This window comes from Equus caballus, chromosome 5, assembly GCF_041296265.1.
Source record: "Equus caballus isolate H_3958 breed thoroughbred chromosome 5, TB-T2T, whole genome shotgun sequence".
NCBI lineage: Eukaryota > Metazoa > Chordata > Mammalia > Perissodactyla > Equidae > Equus > Equus caballus.
In genome coordinates, this window is record NC_091688.1 from 62448718 (window position 1) to 62456179 (window position 7462).

A 7462-nucleotide genomic window follows, 5' to 3' on the forward strand; every position below is an offset into this window, starting at 1 on the left:
CAACATGTGGTGTAGGACTGTGAACCTGAGAGAATGAAAACAAATGAGGTGAGCCTACTGATACCCCAGATTCCTGCCTTGGGACAATTTCCAGGCTGCAACACAAGGAAAGGAGACTTATGAAGAGCATGGTGGTCTCACGGAGCTGAGGAGACAAAGATTGGAGTTGGAAGAGGCTGAGATGTATGGAAACTGTGCACTAGAATACCAGAGATAAAGGAGCAATACAGAAAAAGAGCTTTGGAAATCTGCATGGGGTTCCCTTGGATCTTCAGCTGAATGCGAAGCAGTGTGTACATAGGATGAAACTAGAAGAATGGGTAAAGAACCAAGGAAAAACACCATCAGAGAGCCGAAAGTTGTACAAACACTAGAGCTTGCACAGGGCTGGGCGATATTTGATGTAAGACTGGCTAGAGTGGAAAGTCTTGGTTGAGAAGCTAGAAAATTAAATTGTTCAATCCTTAGTAAAGGGTTCACTGGTCCTAAAGACAACTCTAGAGCTTTCTGAACAAAGCTTAAACACAAGCTTCAAAATGCCCTAGTCATGGGACGGCCCAGTGGCGCAGCAGTTAAGTTTGCACGTTCCGCTTCTCAGCTGCCTGGGGATTGCCAGTTTGGATCCCGGGTATGGACATGGCACCGCTTGGCAAGCCATGCTGTGGTAGGCATCCCACATATAAAGTAGAGGAAGATGGGCATGGATGTTAGCTCAGGGCCAGTCTTCCTCAGCAAAAAGAGGAGGATTGGCAGTAGTTAGCTCAGGCTAATCTTCCTCAAAAAAAAAAAAAATGCCCTAGTCAATCTGCAAGTAAATTAAATTGCCTACCAATAAATCTAAATATTCAGTGACATAACAGTTATGATGTTCAGCATCCAATAAAAAATTACTAGATACACCAAAACACAATAAACGTGACTCACAACCAAGGAGAAAAACGTGTCAATAGAAACAGACTTAGAAATGACAGAGATTAACAGAAGAGACTTAAAGCAGCTATTACAAATATATTCAAGGATTTAAAGGGAAATGAATGTAATGAAGAGAGAAATAGAAACCATGAAAAAAATGAAACCTCACTAGCTGAAAAATACAATATTCAAAATGAAAAATTCACTGGATGGGCATAAAAGTAGATTAGATCCTGAAGAGGAAAATATCAGCACACTTGAAGGCAGAGTAAAAGAAACTATCTAAAACAAAAAATTGAAAAACAGGAGCTAAATCATGCAAGTAGCCTGCAGGTCATTTTAGGGACTATGGCTTCTACTCTGAGTAACAGGGACACCAAAGGAAGGTTTTGATGAGTGAAATGATACCATCTGCCTTACATTTTAATGGAATCACTCTGGCTGCTGTGTTGAGAGTAGACTGAAGAGGCGAAAAGATAGACACAGGTAGCCTGTTAAGAGAATACTACAGCATTCCAGTGGCTTAAACCAGGTTAATAGCAGCAGGGACAATGAGAAGTGGTTGAAATCTGGGATATATTTTGATGGCAGGGCAGACAGGATTTTTTCATGCACTGGATTTGGAATCAAGAGCGATGTCAAGATGTATATACTGAGCCATTAACCGTTTCTTAAGAACTATGTATCAGTTAGGACTGTTTTTAGGTATATATAACAGAAAACCCAACAACATAAACAAATGGAGGCTTGTTTGTTTCACATGCCTTGTTAGACCAAGGATGGCCAGCTACTCAGGGTTACCATCAGTATCCTGCGCTCTTGCTATCTTTTTATTAAACCATACTCTAAAAAAATTATTTTATTGAGATTACATTGGTTTATAACATTGTGTAGATTTCAGGTGTACATTATTATATTTCAGCTTCTGTATATACTGCATCATGTTCACCACCGAAAGTCTAGTTTCTATCCATCAGCGTACATATGTGCCCCTTTACCCCTTTTGCCCTTCCCCATCCCCTTCTCCTCTGGTAACCACCAATCTGTTCTCCTTACCTATGTGTTTGTTTGTTTGCTTACCTTCCACATATGAGTGAAATCATACAGTATTTGTCTTTGTCTGATTTATTTCACTTAGAATAAAACGCTCAAGATCCATCCATGTTGTTGCAAATGGCAGTATTTTGCATTTTTAATGGCTGAGTAGTATTCCATTATATATATACCAAATCTTCTTTATCCACTCATTTGTTGATGGGCACTTGGGTTGCTTCCAAGTCTTGGCTATTGTGAATAATGCTGCAATGAACATAGGGGTGCATATATCTTTTTGAATAATTGTTTTCATGTTCTTTGGATAAATACCCAGAAGTAGAATAGCTGGATCATATGATAAACCATACTTTAAGAGATTGTATCTTTGTGCCTTTTCTTGTACCTCATGGTCCCAAGATGGCTGCTGTACTTCCAGGCACAATGTCAATATTCCAGAAAAGAAGAAATGGCAACGGGACAAAAGCGTCCCTGCCAGTTGAGTTTGTCCCTTTTTACCCAAGATAGCAAAAGCTTTCCTGGAAGCCGCATCCAGCAAACTTCCCCTTATATCTCATCGGGTCACGTAGCCTACCTTAAGAGAATGAGATTACTATATGTTCTCTAGGCGAATCACAATTCATTCCTTATGGCCAGAGTAGGGGGTCTTCTCTCCCTAAAGTCAAAAGATTTCTACTAGTAGCTGAACAAATTGAGGTTCTATTAGCAGAGTAGAAGGGGCATGCTGCAGGAAGAATGTTGGGTTGGTAAAGGATCATTTCTACCATTGATTACTTCTTGCAATTTTGTTACAATCCCCTCCCCGCCCCCCGTGTTAGGCATGTGTATAGTATAAACATGTACTGCTGTGATGTCGGTATGATGCAATAGTGATTTTGGAAGACTTCATAAATAAGCCGATTGAAGGAAAGACATAGGAAGGACATGGAGGGGAAATGGGTGGGCACAGTTGGTTTCAGATTGTTAAGAAAAATGGCCTGTGAGGGAAGAAATGCACCGGGGACTTGGTAAGTCTGTAGAAGATGGTAGGCCGGTTTGGCCAGCTCATTCATTTTAGGCTATCTTGAGAAACAAGGGAAGTGCAGAGTGAAGAACCAACATATCTGAGAAAAAAGAAAGCATGTTACCTTAAAGCTGGAGGCAGAATTCCCAGTGGAGGAGAACTTTTGTGGCTGTTGTTAGCAAAACACTCGCATAATCACTCAGTTCTGTAAAGGTAGGTCCAGGATCTGGCTTAGAGAGCGGAAAATGAAACAAAGAAAGCTAAATTCCTTGCAAAATAAAGTAAGAAGAATTTTGAGTTTTGACTGGCCGCACAAGAGGAAGGGTAAAGGGATCCTGGGACCTGGGAAGGAAACGGGAAAAAAATGAAATGGATGCAAGAGAAAGTTCTGTCCTCGTCATAGCCAGTGAGCATTATACCCTCTCCCCATTTTATGGGGAGGGGGTCACGCAACTTCCAAATGGCAGAGCCAGGATTTAAACGCAGAATTCAGATGCCTGCTGCTCTTTCTGCCTGCGGCCTCCCCCTAGAAGCCTGAAGGAGTTCAGGTTTGAGCTGGGAGGCAGTTGATTGGTCATTTACAAACCCTCCGTCTACAGGAAGACTTTGAGGCAAGGCTCGCCTCAGTCACGAAACAAAGTATCAGGTGCTCTGGCAGGAAGCCCCATAGCACCTTGGGGAACAGGCCATTTCCTCTGGTTAGTGCTGTGGGTGATGTTTTCACCTCCTTCCCCAGAAAAAAGCTGGTAAACAACCTTAGCCCCAACTCCCACCCCCAGGCCTCTTGCAACCAGGCCTCTGTTGCTACAGCAACCCATACTTTCAATTTCCTGATAAGCAAAGGACTGGCATCTTGCCCCTATAGGAAAGTACCAATGTGCATTTCATCTCCTTTTATATTACCAAAAAGAAAAAAAAAAGAAAAAGCAAGCAAGCAAAACAAAACAAAGTTTTTTATTGTACAGCCCCATTCACCCTGGGAATCTGATGCTCGTGGTTTCTCATGTATTCACACCTTGATTGCTGCGCAGACCTCACGTATTTCATGTGGCCCATCAAGGGCTGGGAACTGCTAGTCTGCTTCCTCTCGGTGGCAAGGACACTAGTGAGCTCTGATATATACATCATTGAAGTACATGGCAATAATATTAGCTTGGATACTCCAATTATTCAAAACATTTCCATAACTAAAATCTCCCTTGGTCTTCACAAGTACTCTGCAAGTTATGTTGGGTGTGAAAACTCCTCCGAGAGCTGAGATGGTACCTCCTTGGAGTCAGGTTCAGGTCTGTGTGGTTCAATCCGCAAGAGCCGGCAGGGTGCCTGGGACACAAAAGATGCTCAGGAAATGACAGCTGCATAAAGATGTGTTCAAGTATGGTGTAAAGTGAGCAGAGAAGTGGAGAAATGATAAAGTAGGCTATGGCTCTTTTCAGCTCTTAGAAAAGTCTATAAGGTCATCCACCAAGGGAGAGGCTGGCCCTCATCCTCAAGTTGATATGTAATTCCAAGGGTGCAAGCTTCCTGAGGGTGGTGAGTTTGAGTGGCTCTATTCAGCAGAGTCCAGTGTGGGGACAGGTGTCAATTTAGTATGTATGGCTAAATAGACACATGGGCACCTAGGTAAGTGTGTGTGTATGCATACGCTATGGGCATACCTCTCTTTAAATATGACTAAGGCATGAGACGGAATGATATTCTGTGCAGGAGCCAAGGGGAAGGAGAAGAGAGCACTCTCTAAGACCCAAGTGAGCAGCCATGGCTGGGAGGGTGGTGCCAGTCCAACCACCCTGCTCTCTTCCCTCTAGGTCCCTGCCCATTGCGACCTTCCATCTTTCTTCACATGCTTGTCTTTCAAAGACTTTCATCATTTCCTTGGCTTCCTCTACATGATGGCTGTGGTCACGGAGCAAGACAGCTCTTCTGTCTAAGAAGGTGGTTTACCACAGCTCATTTCTGAGCTGGGCAGGGGGGAGGGGAGAGGGAGGGAACCACGGGGGCACAGGAGTCATACCTTCTTGGGCTTTGTCATTAGGGTGAACGTGGACAGCTGGGGGTTGATGTCATTGATCAGTCAATGAACAAGTATTCACTGATCTCTATGTTCCAGGGCTGTGCTAAGTGCTCACTGCTCTCTGTCGTCTCTGCTCATTAAGTGAAAAAAGTGGAAAAATAGAGGACAGTTATCTATCCGATACTCTCATTGGGCTGAAGACAGGGGCTTGGGCAGAACTATCTTCTGGGTGCTGGTCCTGACAGCCACTGACTCAGTGGCTAGCTCTGTATGATGACGAAGGTTCACCCCCACCGTGTGCCCTCCCCGGGAGGCCAGGGACTGGCAGACTCTGAGTTCTCAAGGAAGGATTTTCCTATTGCTGAGGTCACGCCAGCAGAGGTGCCAGGCTTGACAAGGATGGCCTGAGGCATAACAATACCTCTGATACTGTCCCATCTGACTCGACATTTTATGATTCTAAGTTCTTTCTGTCAATAAATGTCCAGAATATGTTGGTTAATGAGACAAGTGAGATGCAGAGGAACAAACAGAGCGTGGAATCCAAGCAGGCACAAAGAGGTTTCATTGCAATTCAGGCAAGTAGAAGAGAATTTCAATTCAAATTAGTCAATTAAAATTCATGGGGCGAGCCCCATGGCCTACTGGTTAAGTTCCCGGTGGGGACCTACAGCACTCATTGGAGGCCATGCTGTGGCAGCGGTCCACAAACAAAATGGAGGAAGATTGGCACAGATGTTAGCTCAGGGTGAATCTTCCTCAGCAAAAAAAAAAAAAAAAAAAAAAAATCATGAGGAAGCCATCTCAGTGAAAGTGTTATAAAAGGTTACTGTTCAAAAAAATCAAAAAGGTAATAAAAGATGTACTATATTGCAAGAAACAGTATAGGACAGAGAAGACTTTATTACTATAAGAGGGCTTTAGCTTATTTCTTTATGACTCATCAAGAATGATCTTGCAATTAACGTGCAAGCTTTATTTCCCCGCCCAGAGTCTCAGACCAAACCTTGGTTCTGAAATGTGAGTTACTGTGGTCATGGGACTGAGATGGTTTTTAAGTTTCCCTTGGTTAGATGAGAAAAATATATATAGTGCTGGGAAATTGTACAAATAAGCATGGAGGCAATTAAATGAATGTAGGATCGATATTTTTGGTAAATTGTGTTCATTCAGGCAGTTTGCCTTCATTATGCTACGTTATTTACGCTCTGTCTGCCTACCACATTTAGCAGGCTGATATGTTTGATTTACAGGACTCACTTCCATGTTTAGAAAGATTTTGGTCATTAGATATGTAAGTCTTCCCTGTCAGAAGTTTGAAGCATTGGAGAAAATCAGGCATTTTCCATTTCTCACTGCCGGGAGAAATGTCTAAGGATCTGTGATGAATTACAAAGCCCCGCAGCATCCTCTGAAACCCTTCTTTCCTCCTACAATGGAGAACGGTGGGCTCATTTCCCAGCAGTATAGCACAGCCCTATGTCTGCCTTATCTCCAGGGTGGTCACCTACACCTCTGAGGACTTCTAGTAGCTGTGACACCTCTTATGATGAGCCTCTGTCCTACATAGGAAATAACAACAACAACAAAACCCCACATATACTCTGGGGAATTCCTCAGTGTGTAAGGCAGAAATGGGTAGGGCATTTTGGAAACAGTGAGCAGACTGGCCTGACCGTAATTACGCAGGATGTCTGTTTGAGGACATCACGTAAGGCTTTGCATGCTGGACCACTTGTCAGCTCCGCAGAAGCTGGTGGACTCATCAATAGTGCCCCAAGAACCTGGAGATAGGGTTCCCATTTGAGTGTGAATTAAAGGTTCACTTTACCTGCCTTGTGACTTTGGGCAAGTTTCTTAACATCTCTGAGCCTGTTTTCTCATCTATAAAGCAAGGAGAGTAATACTAGCTCAAAGGATTAATGGTAGTGCTGATTTGAAATCATGTTTATAAAATGCTCAGTATAGTGTCTGGACATGTAAAGAGCTCAATCCATGAGAGCTGTCGGTTCCTATTAAGTGAATGACCAAGGAGAACTCGGAAGCTCCTAAGTGTAAACGAGATATTAGGACTGTAGTTCAGTTCCACAAATCCGGATTGACCATGTGCTAATGTTGTAGTCATAGTGCTGGGGATTTATTCATATTTATTCAGCAAATATTTATTAAGCAAATTATTATAAGGAAATTAGCTGTGCCTGTTGGTTGCTCAGAGCCCTGAATAGCACCAAAAGGACACTTTCAAATTTTATTTGTTCTTTTTCTTCTGAATATATTCTGTATTTAGAGAGATCTTTAAAAAGTAAGTAGACATTGCTAAGTGAAAGAAGCCAATCAGAAAAGTCTATATACATACGATTCTAATTCTATGGAATTCTGGAAAAGGCAGAATTGTGGAGAGACTAAAAGGATCAGTGGTTGCTGGGAACTCCAGGAGAGGGAGAGAAGAATGAATAGGTGGCACACAGGGGATTCTTGAG

The 7462-nt window shown here is 42.8% G+C and overlaps 1 long non-coding RNA gene across 1 annotated transcript; it reads right to left on the bottom strand.

The window, feature by feature from the left end:
* Positions 1-2021: 2021 nt before the first annotated feature.
* On the bottom strand, positions 2022-3514 carry LOC102147677 (uncharacterized). The gene is made up of 3 exons (XR_002808155.2): positions 3093-3514; positions 2540-2620; positions 2022-2211 (listed from the first exon to the last, which is right to left on the bottom strand). It is a non-coding gene; the product is annotated as an uncharacterized lncRNA (long non-coding RNA).
* Between the last annotated feature and the right edge of the window lie 3948 nt (positions 3515-7462).